This window comes from Cetorhinus maximus, chromosome 21, assembly GCF_964194155.1.
Source record: "Cetorhinus maximus chromosome 21, sCetMax3.hap1.1, whole genome shotgun sequence".
Taxonomy (NCBI): Eukaryota; Metazoa; Chordata; class Chondrichthyes; order Lamniformes; family Cetorhinidae; genus Cetorhinus; species Cetorhinus maximus.
The window spans coordinates 41491456-41505567 of NC_135899.1; the positions used below are offsets into that span (position 1 = coordinate 41491456).

General features: G+C 40.4%; 1 protein-coding gene across 1 annotated transcript in view; it reads left to right on the forward strand.

Annotated features, from left to right (window-relative positions):
* Nucleotides 1-8091, forward strand: part of LOC144695846 (KH domain-containing, RNA-binding, signal transduction-associated protein 2-like) — a 31593-nt gene extending 23502 nt beyond the window's left edge. The window contains exons 10-11 of the mRNA XM_078566875.1: nt 30-89; nt 5541-8091. The gene's annotated coding sequence lies outside the window, so the exon portion shown is untranslated. The remainder of the gene's footprint in view (nt 1-29; nt 90-5540) is intronic.
* The last annotated feature ends 6021 nt before the right edge of the window (nt 8092-14112 follow it).

Sequence of the window (14112 nt, forward strand, 5' to 3'; positions counted from 1 at the left end):
GAGCCCTTACCAGTTTTTTCCCTTTGCAGGCACAGGGTAGTAACCCCTGCTGAAGTCTGCATCCTTGGAGAACTGGGAAGTCTGGCTGGGTATGTATGTACATTTGCACACTGCTATTTTGTAAATGTCTCCAGGTTTCCACTATGATCATTGCATGGTGCCTTTTTGAACGACGGGTCTGGATGAAGAAAACCACTGAATTGATCCAAGCTACTCGCTGAGAAAGGGGTATTTCTTCATGAAGTGTCTGATGAAATAAGGGTTAGCTGTTCACAACTGTATTGGATGAGAGTGATGTAGTGACTCCAATATTTAATGAGGTGGAATCTGATGCCTTTGCAGGTGGCCACCGATAAACATTTGCTGGTTATTTACCTTTGGATCAAGGAGTTAATTGAATTTTGCTACCTCAAAGATTGATCAAAATGTGTTTTGTACTGACACTCTTGTAAATGATCTGTCCAACGTTGATATTGGATTAGGAAACACAACCCTTCTACGAATTGTGGTGTAAGACATGCAGTCTGGCTCTGTCACGAACCCCTATTCAAATGGAATGTCACTGTTCAACCTGAGTAGCCTCACTTGCAGGCTTACACTGCTCTCTCCTTTATTAGTTCTGTTTTTATGTCTGCTGTTACTCTAATTCTGCAATTAAGCTTTTATTAGAAACCTTTTCCATAGCACAAAGGCAATAACTAACTGAGGAGTTCAAAACTTATTGAAATGAGAAGTGTTGCAGTGGAGCTTCAGGCATTGCAGTTACAAATGGAGACCACAAACAAACAAAACTTTCCCATTCCTCTACGTTGTCTTCAAAAACTACAAACAAACTCCTTGTCTTTGTGTTTCTTGAAATGGCAGCAAACGTAGTCATGGGATGCGAGGGTGGGTACAGTCCACTAAGTTTTTTTTACCCTGAAAAGATTTGAATTTGCAATCAGTTGAAACTAGCAACTTAAATGATACTGTAAAGTGGGAATTTAGTATTTACAAAAACAACCATCAGATTATCTGAGTTGGGTACAATGTAGTAATCCAGTTATTGGGTATGTTACTGAATTTGCAACTTTGAACTAAAGTTCAAGTCCTACAGTCTCAAATCAATAAATCTCAATTTATGGACGGGCTTCAGAAAATGATCATTGAATCTTCTTGATTGTTGTGAAACCCAAATGATTCACTGCCAGACCTATGTGTGACTCCAGTTCATGCTATAAGATTTACCTTGGAGAGCATGTGATGGGCAATACATACCCTTAACACTGGCAAGGCAGTATCGGTAAAGACAAGTGCCAATAAGGAATGATAAATAAATATTTCCAAATCTAAATTAGATAATTTTACTTGATGTTGCAGCAAGAGGTGTAGAGTACTAGGAACAAGGTGCTACTGAAACAGCACTGTGTCCCTTCAGGAGGTTCCTGGAGATTATAGTTGCGTCTGCATGTGCAGGAACTCTGATATTCTGATAAATTGAGTACTGTTTAAAGAACGAGAGGTTTAGCAATTGGCCCAATATCTGGTGAATTGTAATACTTTTATGTGTGCTTCACTTACTGATGGACCCATTCTGCCACAGAACAGTGAAGTAAGAACTGCCTTTATTATAAAGCACATGCATTTTTAAAAATTCTGACCTGTTCTATTTGGTTAAAAATTCTGCAGAAAGCTATATTACACTGGAAAGATTGCAGACTGCTCCTGGGAGTGAAATGTTGCTACGTTTGGTTAGAATGATTAATCTGTCCCCTCCTGCAAGTGGGAGATAAGGAGACTCCTGTGAGCTCAGACCTTTTGTTGAAGCCAGTATAAAAAGCAGAATAGCTGAAACAGCTATTGCATCTGGATCATGTTGGGCTCTTTGTGCTGCTGGATTTGCATTGTTTAAAGGTATTGTCTCCAGTGTGCAGTAAAAGTCAGTCTAACATCATGAGACCCCAGCAGGTTGTTATGGACTAGAGGAAATTTCTTAGATTGCTGTTTCCAACAAAATAAACATAAAACAGAATATGCTGCCTTTTTCTAATGTCTGGCAATGATGGATATTCTTATGCAGAACTGGCCAGGAATTTGAGATCTAGGATCAGGAGATTCTTCTCAGTCAGATTGGAATTGTGTATAATTAGAATGCAATGGCAAAACTGTAAAATCTCTCACCATGTAACTCTACCTTTTATGCAGAATATTTCGGAGTAGGTGATGCCATTTTCTGAAACTAAAGGAATGGACGCCATCTGGTTGGTACAAAACATCTTCCGCAGTGCTGCCTCTTATTTGATGGTGGATGAGATTGAGGAATATTTCTGTAATTCTGTTATGAATTTGCCAACCCTGTTGCCCTCCCTGCCTCCTGGAACAGTTATTTCCATATATTCTGCACCCACCATCCTCTAATGGTTGTTGCTTCTGTGCACACACTGGTGTCCCCTTGTAAAATCTAAAACCTAATTTCTGTGGTTCCATATATCTAGACTCCTTTGAATCCTGATCTCTCGAGTTCTTTTCTATCCCACAGTAAATTGACCATTTCCATAGCTCCTCTTTGTAATATGGATCCCTACTTCAGGGCATGATTTAGTTTCTTGGTCACCCCCAACACTTTGTTCATTTCCCATGGCACCTTGCTATGCAAACGCAAATGTAACAACCTCCCTTTTACACCTCAGCATCCAAGGCACCAATCTTTCCAGGTGAAGCAGCGATTTACATGTCCTTCTTTTCAATTTAGTATACTGTATTCGCTGCTTACAATGTGCTGTCTACATTGGGGAGACCAAACGCCAGTTGGGTGACTGCTTTATAGAACACCTCTGTTCTACCCACAAGCACTAATCCTGAGCTTCCAGTGGCCTGTCATTTTAATTTTCCACCTTGCTCTCATTGACATCACCATCTTTGGTCTGCTGCACTGTTTTAGTGAAGCTCAATGTGCACTTGAGGAACAGCACCTCAATTTCGATAAGACACCGTTGAGCCTTCCAGATTCAGCATTGAGTAAAGCAATTTTGGACTGTAAACCCTATCTCCCAATTTTGTTTCCTTTGGATGTTTAGGTTTTTATCCTGTTTTTGCTTTCAGACAGTAGCACAACTCTCTAGGCACATCTTTTGTTTCTTTTCTTGCCCCATCTCAATTCCTTTTGACCCTGTAAGACAAACTGTTTAGTCATTTAGTTTCTCTTGTCTTTCCACCCTATCACAGACCTTCCTTTTGTCCTCGTCTCGCCCATACCTTGCTCAAAATCTATTAGATCTCTAACTTTTCCCAATTCTGATGAAAAGTCATCAACCCAAAATGTTAACTCTGTTTCTCTCTCCACAGATGCTGCATGTCCTGCTGAGTATTTCCAGCATTTTCTGGTTTTTTTAAAGGTTTCTAGATTTGCAGTATTTTGCTCTTCATTTTACCTACCGCAGTGGCAGGATGACAAGCATCGTTTTCTTTATTCTTTCATGGGATGTGACCACAAAAGGCCAGCATTTGTTGCTCGTCCTAAATTGCTCTTTGAGGGCAGTTAAGAGTTAACCACATGGCTGCGGGTCTGGAGTCACATGTAGGCCAGGCAAAGATGGCACGTTTCCTTTCCTAGGGAAAAGGACATTAGTAAACTAGTTAGGTTGTTATAACAATCGATAATGATTTCATGATCATTGTTACTGAAACAAGCTTTCATTCTAGATTTTTTTGATTAATTGAATTTAAAATCCACTAGCTACCATAGTGGGATTTTAACCAGTATCCCAGAGCATTACCTGGATCTCTGGGTTACTAGTCCAGTGACATTACCAATATACCACTGTTTTCCCTCCCTTCTCTTGATCATCAGCAAAGTGAAGCAATGCAAGGTAATTGGCCGGATTGGATTTGTCCTGCTTTTTGTGGACAGGACATACCTGGGCAATTTTCCACATAGCCGGATTAGATGATGTATCTGTACTGGAACAGTACCAAAATTTTACTCTAGCAGAAATGGGATCATGTCAATGTTTAATGCATGCTCTCGAATATTCCTGGGGTTTGTATTCTATTCCCCTAGCTGCACACCCTACAATCTATGTTGCATGAAGTGAAAATACTGAATGTTATCCTTGATCAGTCATGGAAGATGAAACTGGCTATTCATGCATCCTTTGAAGAAAATTGTTAAATTGGCCTTTTTGTTTACTGGAGTATGCAATGGACATGTCAAGTCTCGGTCTTAAGGGATCAGTGTTTGCGTCTTTGTGGCCCTCTGGTGGCCTTCTCTTCCCCCCTCCCCTCTCTCTCTCTCTCTCTCTCTCTCTCTCTCTCTCTCTCTCTCTTCCCCCCCACCCCCTGTGTGTGTCTCTCTTTATTTCTCTGTGTCTCTTTAACTCTTGCGCCATCTGAATGGTGCGTGCTCTTGAGCACCTTTCTGGCTGAGGTGTGAGACACCTGACAGTGTCCCAGGCAGTGGGGCCTGTTCCTGATTACGTTGTCTACATGGTGATACTGGCACCAATGCAAGGGTGGGGTGGTAGATCACAATTGAAGAACTTGAGCAGTGTCATGCATGAAAACGCCTAATTTGATTGTGGTAATTGTGATCTGTATTTGAGATTAGTATTGTATGTTCTGAAAGCTGATCATTTAAAACGAGGTTAAATGAAAACTAAAAGATGACTTTTGTAGAGCATCTAGTTCCTTTCCTGCATTAGAAATCTCAGCATGCAGTTAAAATTAGCTTCTTAAGTTAAAGCCTCTGAAATTTTAATGTGCAGTTCCATAGTGTCTGACCCACAGTTTCTGTCCAGATTTGAAAAATTCATCTGCACTCGAGTCTGCAGTGCTTTCACAAATGCTCACTTTCTTATACCTTCCCCCACCAAATCAACCAACAGACCTTGGCCTGTACATCTTTTTAATTGGATCTTGGTTTCAATCCTCGCCGTGCATTGTCCTGAAAGCTGGAGAGTAAGTGCTGAGGAATTAAAACATTCTGCTAAGATCCATGCAACACAATGCTGCAGTTACTTGTTTCTGGGCAGTCTCAACTGTCAACAAAGTTGTGTTGTGAGCATTGCTCCTACTAAACTGCAAATGCGCAGCTGCAGCCTAGGAGATACAGCACCCTGCTTCCTGATGAATACTGCATGTGAGGCGAGAACAACTGAACTTGAAAGGGAATATTAATTGCAGGGCTATTAAACTGGTATTCTGTTTTATCACAGCATTGTGTTCTAAAAATGGAGGGTACAGGTTTATGGTCAGCCATTTGAAATCTCTTGGATCTCAGTAAATATATTTGTCCCATAAATATTTTAAAGATGTTGGATTTGCCAACTGGTCTTTTGGACTGGGAATATTCCATTTGCCTACCTGAATCTAAATGCCATAATGTAAATAGACTTCAGATATTTGCCAGGTGTATTTGACAGCATCATGTACTGGTTGGTGCCAGCTGTTTACCTAGCCTCTTGCAGTAATTGTCCCTTTTTGATTACAAAATTGTTTCAGGCCTTAAAATGGCTTTAGTAAACTGACGCCCAATAAACTTGGACTCTGTCATTTCTTCAAAGGTACCAGGCTGAGCAGCCCACCTATGAACCACATGCTAAAAGTGAAATTGTGGGAGTTCTTAATCCAAGGCTTAACTAATTAAAGCAATGGCACAGGTTCCATGTCAAACCCTCCTTGTATGAATAAACACTTGGAAAATGAAGAATCAAGCACCCATAATCTTTGGGGAAAATCTCCATGTCTATTTTGAGGAACATGGGTGAACATTCGCTAAAATGTAACTTGTGAAGGAAGACTGTGGATTCAGGAGGCTGTTGTCTTATGTCTAAGCAGCTGAAATTTTTGGAAGTATCACTAAGATGATGGATAGTGTTCATAACGCTCAATGTTAAAATTATATTGTCAATATTATTACGAATGTACCTTGTACAGCAAGTGCTTCTGTTTATCAAGCACACTTCCTTCTGATTAGTTAGCTGTTGGTTAAGCAATGCTGATTACTTGAAATATTACTGAGGAAATAGAAGCTATCCAAAAAAGCACAACAGCCAAGATGCAATGAAATCACCTGGATTTCCTCATACTCTCCTTGACTGCTATTCTACTTCATTAAGGTCTGTGTAACAAAAGTTGCACAGTTCTGAAAACAATCACTAATCCTGTCCAGAAAATCATTTCATTTCAGAAATCCCTGTAAGCTATATAGCCTGCACAGTTTTGCCTGGGACTGGGGATTTGAGTGGCATTCAAAAGCTCATCATTCTTCAGCATTGGAAGTTTCCACGTGTTGTGGACAAATTCCACGTGAGAGATAAAGTACCACATGAGAAATTACTGGAGAAGATTTAAGATGTGTGAAATTAGGAGGACGATAACAGGTGATTAGATATTGATTCAAATGGGGGAAAAAAAACAGGAGATTAGTTATGTTTGGGGGTGATTAGTGATCCCCACAGGTTTCAGTTCTGGGGCCACTTCTGTTCATGGTCCAGCAATGATTTGGATATAGGCCTAGAAGGAGTGTGAGAACTTTGCAGATGATACCAAGATAGGTACTTTAGTAGACCAAAGTAAACTTCCAAAGAGAAGTGGAATGAGTTTAATATTGGTAGGTGCAATGCACTCCATAGGCATAAGGTGGTACGTTTTGGTTTGTTCTAGTACTGCAGTTTCAGCAGTAGGAGAATCATATTTCATGTATAGCAATTCCATTGGAGTTTAAATATACCACATAGAATACTGGTTAAAGAAAAGGAAACTGAAAACTTTCAGCCAGGAGGAGGCCAACTACAGCGCACCCCATGGAATGGGTAAAGGGAGACTTGCACTTAATTATTTGTGATGCACTAGTTAAGCTCTCAACTTGAGTACCGCATGCACTTATCATTACAGAAAGGATTTAATTGCACTAGATAGGGTACAGAAGAGATTTACGAGGATGTTGCCAGGGCTAGAAAGTTGCAGCAAAGAGGAAAGATTAGATAGACTGGGGTTGTTCTCCTTGGAACAGAGGAGGCTGAGGGGAGATTTGATATGAGATGTGCAAGGTTGTGAGGGGCCTGGATAGAGTGGATGGGAAGGACCTATTTCCCTTAGCGGTCAGTGACAAGGGGGCAAAGATTTAAAATGATTGGTAGAAGGATTAGAGGGGAGGTGGGAACATTTTTCACCGTGAGGGTGGTGGGAATCTCAAACTCACTACCTGAAAGGCTGGTAGAGGCAGAAACCCTCATTCAAAAGGTGTTAGGATATGCACTGGAAGTCCTGTAACTTCCATGGCTATGGGCGAAATGCTGGAAAATGGGATTAAGCTGGGTGGTTCCTTTTTTGGCTGGCGCAGGCATGGTGGGTAGAGTGGCCTCTTGTGCTATAAACTTCCTGCATCTTCTAAATATCTGAAAAGGAGGGATGTGGGGAGAGGGTGGGCAGTGGCAGTCCATGAATTGTTCCTTAGGGGAACCAGCATGGATACGATGGGCTGAATGCCTCCTGTGCTATAATCATTCTATGAATACATCAAGTCTTACACCCTGTAACACATCTTTTCCAGCCATAATGGTAGAAAATTAATATCTATCTGAAATTTTGTATCATCCAAATAAGATAATCAAAAACATAAAATACATATTTTGCAATAACCAAATAAAATCTCTCCATTGAATTGTTTTGAATTTTTATTGAAGATTTTACTTGAAAGCCTCAGCTTCTCAGGAAAGCCTGGGCTTGTCCTTGATATGTGCATACAGAACTGTGACTCTTAACTGATAGCAGATGCTGCATTTGAGCATGTGTGGTGTGCACAAAGCCCCAGAATGCTTAAGGAGCACTGCTTTGGCCTCTACTGGCACATTTCTCCAACTTCAAACAATATTATTTTATACAATGTATTACATAATGTGTAATACATTGTATGGTAAATTTTACCTTGAATGAAAGAGCTAATTCAACTAAATTTTATACTTAAAATTGACATGGCTGACTTCTGATTTGTTATAGCTTTTAATTATAGTCAAGTTATAATCCTTATTTGTCAGTAGAAAGTTCATATGGTTTGTCCTTTTGAAACATTTGGAAGATAACTGGGTTTTAAATAAAGCTACTTTTACTTTGCTCAGTGTCTCTTACTCATTGGCTTTCTTGATTCTTATTTGTGCTGTTTTTAACAAATGCATTGAATTTTGAAAACTTCTCAACCAAGGTATTATAGTTTCATTGCTATGTTACTGAATTCAAAAGTTAAGGTTAATGACCTGGAACATCAGTTCAGGTCTGTGGTGTAGGACCCTAATCTGCTTCCAACCAGGAAGTCGAGCACACAAGAATAATAATTCCTTTAATGATGCTCTGAAAGAGTTGGCTGTTCATTGGTATATAAAATTTGCAGGCCATGGAAGCTATTGAGAGACACAAGTCTTGTGCAGCAATGGTTGTTTCAACTGTTCATAGTGCCATCTTGGACTGAGCTGTCTTAGCTGCAAGTTTCATGTCTCGGGTTGCAAAAAGCCATTCGTATATTGGGAGCAACGTATCTATTCAATGTAATTAGGTTTTTCAGTGGAAAACTAGCTTATAATGGGTCTCAGACAGGTGATACACAGATTCAGTTCTGATGCAAAAGCCTGGATGTAAGACTGCTAGATTAAATTAGCTTTTGGGTTTTGATGTAATAGAGCAACCATGAGGTCTGCTAGATTGACATTTAGCCCCAGACTTCCGAGGACCAACTGTTGAGGGAAATTGAAATACCCAACCTTGTTTACATCTGAGCATGGTGAAGCATGTTCTTAAAACTTAGAGAGCTTCACTCTGTCTCTAGTATTTAGTGCGAATGCTTGGTATTGTCACTCAAATGTAGAAATCCACCCTTCTCTTTCGAGCTAGAACAGTGCTGGAACAGCAAACAGAAATGTCATATATTCAGAAACTCTTACCATTCTATCATCTATTGGTAGGGATTTATTGCCTAATCACCCTCTGCTCCATCGAACCACTGAACTAAACTATCAGCACGTAGCATGTATTGGAAACTGAACGATGGCAAGCTCAAATACAAAGGCTGATGACTGACAGGTAAGCAGAATATAAAACCCTCACCCAATTAAATCAATGCCTGTTTGACTTGCTGCCTTCTTTGAGGAACAAGGATAGGTTTTAGTGAAGTGAGCGTCGATCAGTAACTCTTAAAGCATCAGCTTTTTCAATTGTCCCAAATGTAGAAGTGCAATTCATGTAGGTTGGGGGGTTGTAACTGTTCCAGAACACACAGGTGCGTCGGCTGGAAGTTAAAGTGTAGCTGTAGACTTTGTATTCAAAGTCATTGGGCAAATGTTCATGCAGTTTCTGAATAAAGTTCATTTTGCAAAAACAAGTTGTGGATAGTGTATGGTCGCACCTATTGCAATGCATATAAACTCACCTTTAGAGGTAATATGTTCCACAATTCTGTCACCTTTTTTAAATGTTCTATTATTGTACCCATTGGGTGTGTGCAACTGGGTAAGGGAGCAACTGTTGGGTGCTGGTGCCTGCACGATTCATATGAAAATTTAAAGGGCAGGCAATGGACATGTGAAGCACATGCAAATGTGTGGTGGGGGAGGATTTCCATTAGCGGATCCCTGTGGTGATCGTTCAGCAGGTCCAGGCAAGCTGTAAAATAGCTGCCTGGATAAGCAGGGATCAAGGCCATAGGCTGCTAGTGCACCTGTTTGTTATGCAGTTTGGTCAATTTGTTTTTCCAACCCTCGAACTTCTCCCTCCATCACTCTCCCTTCATTAAAATCTACAGTCCTAGACATCACTTCCAAGCCCTTTACAAGAATAATTCAAGAGCAGAGAAAAGACCAGTTCCATGGTTTAGGGATGACTTCCTGCAGATTCCTTCAGGCTGTTAGGAAATGGAAATAGGAGACCATGGTGGCCTGGGCAGAACTAATAGAGGAGGTGAGCAACTGTGGGGTCCACCCAAGATCATGGATGCAGGGCTGGAAAAGGATCCTTTGATCCACCAGGATAGGTGACACAGTGGCATGAGAGAGCCTAATGTCCATGTTCCATCCAAGAGGCAAGAAAAAAATATATACACATCAGCCTGGCTCCTTTGTAAAATTGAGATTTTTTTCTGTTTTTCAAATGGACAATTGCTGGGCTGATAAAATGGCTGTAGCTGATCACATGTTCCTAGATCTGAAAGTTCTTCCAATTGGCAAAGGCTACCTCATCATCCTCCTGGAATGTGACTTGTATTGCATAAACATTCCAGCTAAACCAACACAATTTGTAGATGATAAGTCTGCACCAGCCAGCTAAGGACATGGGCAGAGCTATTTGTGATCCCCAATCTACAATGTTGTGCTAATGACCCCACTGTTAACTACTCCAAAACACAATGGGTTTCAACCAGGCTGATTTTTAGTTAGTTTTACTTATGATAGGTGTTAAACGAACTGGCCTGTAGTTTCCTGCTTTCCGTTTATTTCTTGAATAGAGGAGTCACATTCACAATTTTCCAATCTGATGGGACCTTTCCAGAATCCAGGTAATTTCAGAAAATTAAAATCAATGCATCTACTATTTCAGCAGCTCACTTCTTTTAAGACCTTAGGATGAAGTCCATCAGAATCTGGGGACTTGTCATTTCAGTACTAATAATTTTCTCAGCATCCTTTCCCTGGCGATGGTAATTATTTTAAGTTCCTCCCTGCCTTTCACTTACTGATTTGCAGTTATTTCTGGGATGTTATTTGTATCCTCTACAGTGTAGACAATTGCAAATTATATGTTCAATTCCTCAGCCATTTCCTCATTTTCAAATATTAATCCCCCAGACTCTCACTCTAAGAGGACCAACACTCACTCACTTCCTTTTTAAATACATGTAGAAACTCTTCCTACCTGTTTTTATATTTCTAGCTAGCTTTCTCTTGTACTCAAATTTATTCCTTCTTATTAATCTTTTAGTCATTCTTTGCTGCTCTTTATATTCTAATTTTCTGACCTGCCACTCATTCTTGCAGAATTATATGCTTTTTCTTTCAATTTGATTTTAGTTTTAACTTCCTGAGTTAGCGACGGATGATTTGTCCGTCCTTTAGTCTTTCTTTCTCACTGGAATGTATCTTTTGAGTATTCTGAAATATCATCTTAAATGTCTACTGACCTATCACTTAACTTACCAGTCCTTGTGACCCTCCACCGTCTCCCGTCACCATTGACTTTCCCTCCCATCACCCTAGAACCTCCCCCCCCCCCACCCGACCCCGGCTCTGTCATTGTGGAAGTGGACATGTCATCTCTTCCCCCCTGAGCCTATCCCTATCCCCACTGAGATTCTTCCTCTGTTCCTACAGCCTCCCTGCATCATCCTTGTTTCATGTTAGATCCAGGGACCCACCCTACAAGACATTTGAATAACCCTATCTCAGACTGGATCTGTGTGCATTAAATTAAACTTCCCCACTCTCCCCACCGTGACTGTGAACATGCCCTCAGCCACCAACGTGGGTCACTGACCCTACCTTTTAGGCTCCCCCCCCCACCACAAAAACCTCACTCAGTCTGCCCTTGGAGCCCTCTTCCATTCCTCTGTACCCCCCCCATCGCAACTTTCCACCCCCTCACCCCAACTCGCCTTTGCCAGTCACAACCCTCCATACAAGCTGCCGTTCTCCTACTCCCCTCTCTTGTGCCAGAGAGTTCAACAAAGTTGATCTCTGCCACAATTGCACAAAGCCGACAGATGCATGCCACCTTTAAACAAATGTGAACTGGGTACCACAAGGTTCCCGTGCACTGCTGACTTAATCTTGAAGGTAGGACTTAATTTCAAAAAGAGTATTCATGACATTCAACACTTCACTATGCCTGTGAAGCTCTTTAAAAAAAAATCTCTACCATGCTCTCCATCTTTATCTTCTGAAAAAATTCACAAAGTGAATTATATAGTAAGAACAACAGAGAAACAGGCCATTTACTCCCAATTGGGTTATGTTCCATACAAGCTTATTCCCTCTTCAACTAATCGTGTACATATATGTCCAGCAAAAACTTAGTAGATATCACGGAAAAAGAAAATTCAAGCCCACTCTAGGAATGAATGGAGTGCATATTCCCTGCAGAGGGAAGGAGACAACCCCACAGTGTGGCAAACGCAGATGGGTTATTAATAAAGAGAAACATAACTCAAAGATGCGCAAAAAGAAAATGATATGGAGATAACCAAGTACCAGAAGCAGAGTACTACTACCATTCCTCCAAACATGACAGACGGTGATGTGGAGGAACTATCAAACCTCAAGACCGTCTGAATTTAAAAAGGCAAAGCTTGAGATGGGGGAGCAGCAATAGTAAGTAAAGATTGTATTACACCATGCATGACAGTAACTTGGGATCTGTAAATAGTTAAAGATTAACAATAAACGGTTCTTGTTTAGACATAAAAGTCTCAAGATATAATTGAGACATCTAAAGAACTCATGCCCAATTTACCTATCTGCCTCCACCCTTGGATCTGCAGTTGATGTGTTATGGGTGAGTTGGTCGATGTCGGCAAGGTCAAAGACTTCCTAAGATGAAAGCAAAATACTACAGATGCTGGAAATCTGAAACGAAGGCAGGAAATGCTGGAAAAACTCAGCAGACCTGACAGCATATATGGAGAAAGAAACAGAGTTGATGTTTCGAGTCCATATGACCAAATCTGAAGAAGGGTCATATGGACTTGAAGCGTCAACTCTATTTCCCTCTCCACAGATGCTGTCGGACCTGCTGAGTTCTTCCAGCATTTTCTGTTTTTGGTTCAAGGACTTGCTATTCGGTTTCTGCACTGCAGGCACTGATTCCACCTGACTGCTCTGTCAACTATACCTGTAGCTTGGAACTGAGCTTTTATGTGACATCAGCTGCTGGCAATCCCATAAATTGTCCATTATTCATTTCAGAAGGTAGAAAATGTAACAGCATCAAACCGATAACTCCCAGATTAAATTAATGGACTTCCAGAATATGGGACTTAGGCAGCTTAATGTATGGCTGGTGATTACTTGGTTCAGAGGACCGGAGGACTGGGGTATTTGTAGAGTTGGATGAGGACAAGGTTGTGAAGATAATTTACCATGTATATAAAAAAAAAATTATGGCATTGGGGGACCAGTGGTCAATGTATAGAGAACAGGGATGATGGGCTAGTCGAACTTGGTGCTGGGTAAGATATCAGAGTTTTGGATGACCTGAATTTTGCAAAGGTTACAGGATTGTGTTCAAATAAATTTGTGGGGAAGATAACATAGACTGCATATTTCAGTCACAGTGCCCCCTACCTCAGCCCTGTTTGATGTACTGTAATTTCTCAACTGTACAAGATGTTGAGTTAAATCAGTTTGAGTGATTATCTTGAGTGTTTTCCTGAAAACTGAACACACTAGATGGGAAACGTGACTACTGAGACATTAGATTAGGACAATAATTCTCAATACTAAAACTGTTTTTACTGGAGCATAGAAAATTCAGAGGGGATTGAAGTTATTTTTTAATTGAGGTGTTTTAAGAGGGTGGACAAGGATAGTTTATTTACATTGACTGGGGAGTCAATGATGTCATCAATTTAAAACCCTCAGTGAGAGGAGAGATGTCTTTCCTTTGAGGGCTGTTGTTGCATAAGATGTGATTGAAGCAGAGACCATGTTTTAAGTGAAAATTGGATAAATATTGTAAGGCATGGGTTAATCAGATTACCTTAAATCTGCTGATATTAAACTGCTGTTGTTTTCTCCCTGTTACAAGAATAACTTTCAGCCTGTTTTAGAGCTGTAACCATTGAATTAAATTAAGACCAGCCTTAAAATAACTTTAGACAGTAAACTAAATTAAAAGCTATTCCAGAGGTTTAATTAGTTAATAATCAATTCTACAGGAGGGACTACGTACAAGCAGACAAGCACCCTTTCTTCACTCATAAGGACTTCAACCTTGAAGTTGAGCAACTGCCTGAGAGAAATTTGAGGAGTTGTACTGAGTGGTTTATGGAAAAAGTATTTGTTAAAACTAGTTATTGTTACAATCAAGGTCATCAAAATCATGAAGTTTTAGGTAATGTAGAAATGTCAGGCTTATCACATGGAAGAAATGGCCTAA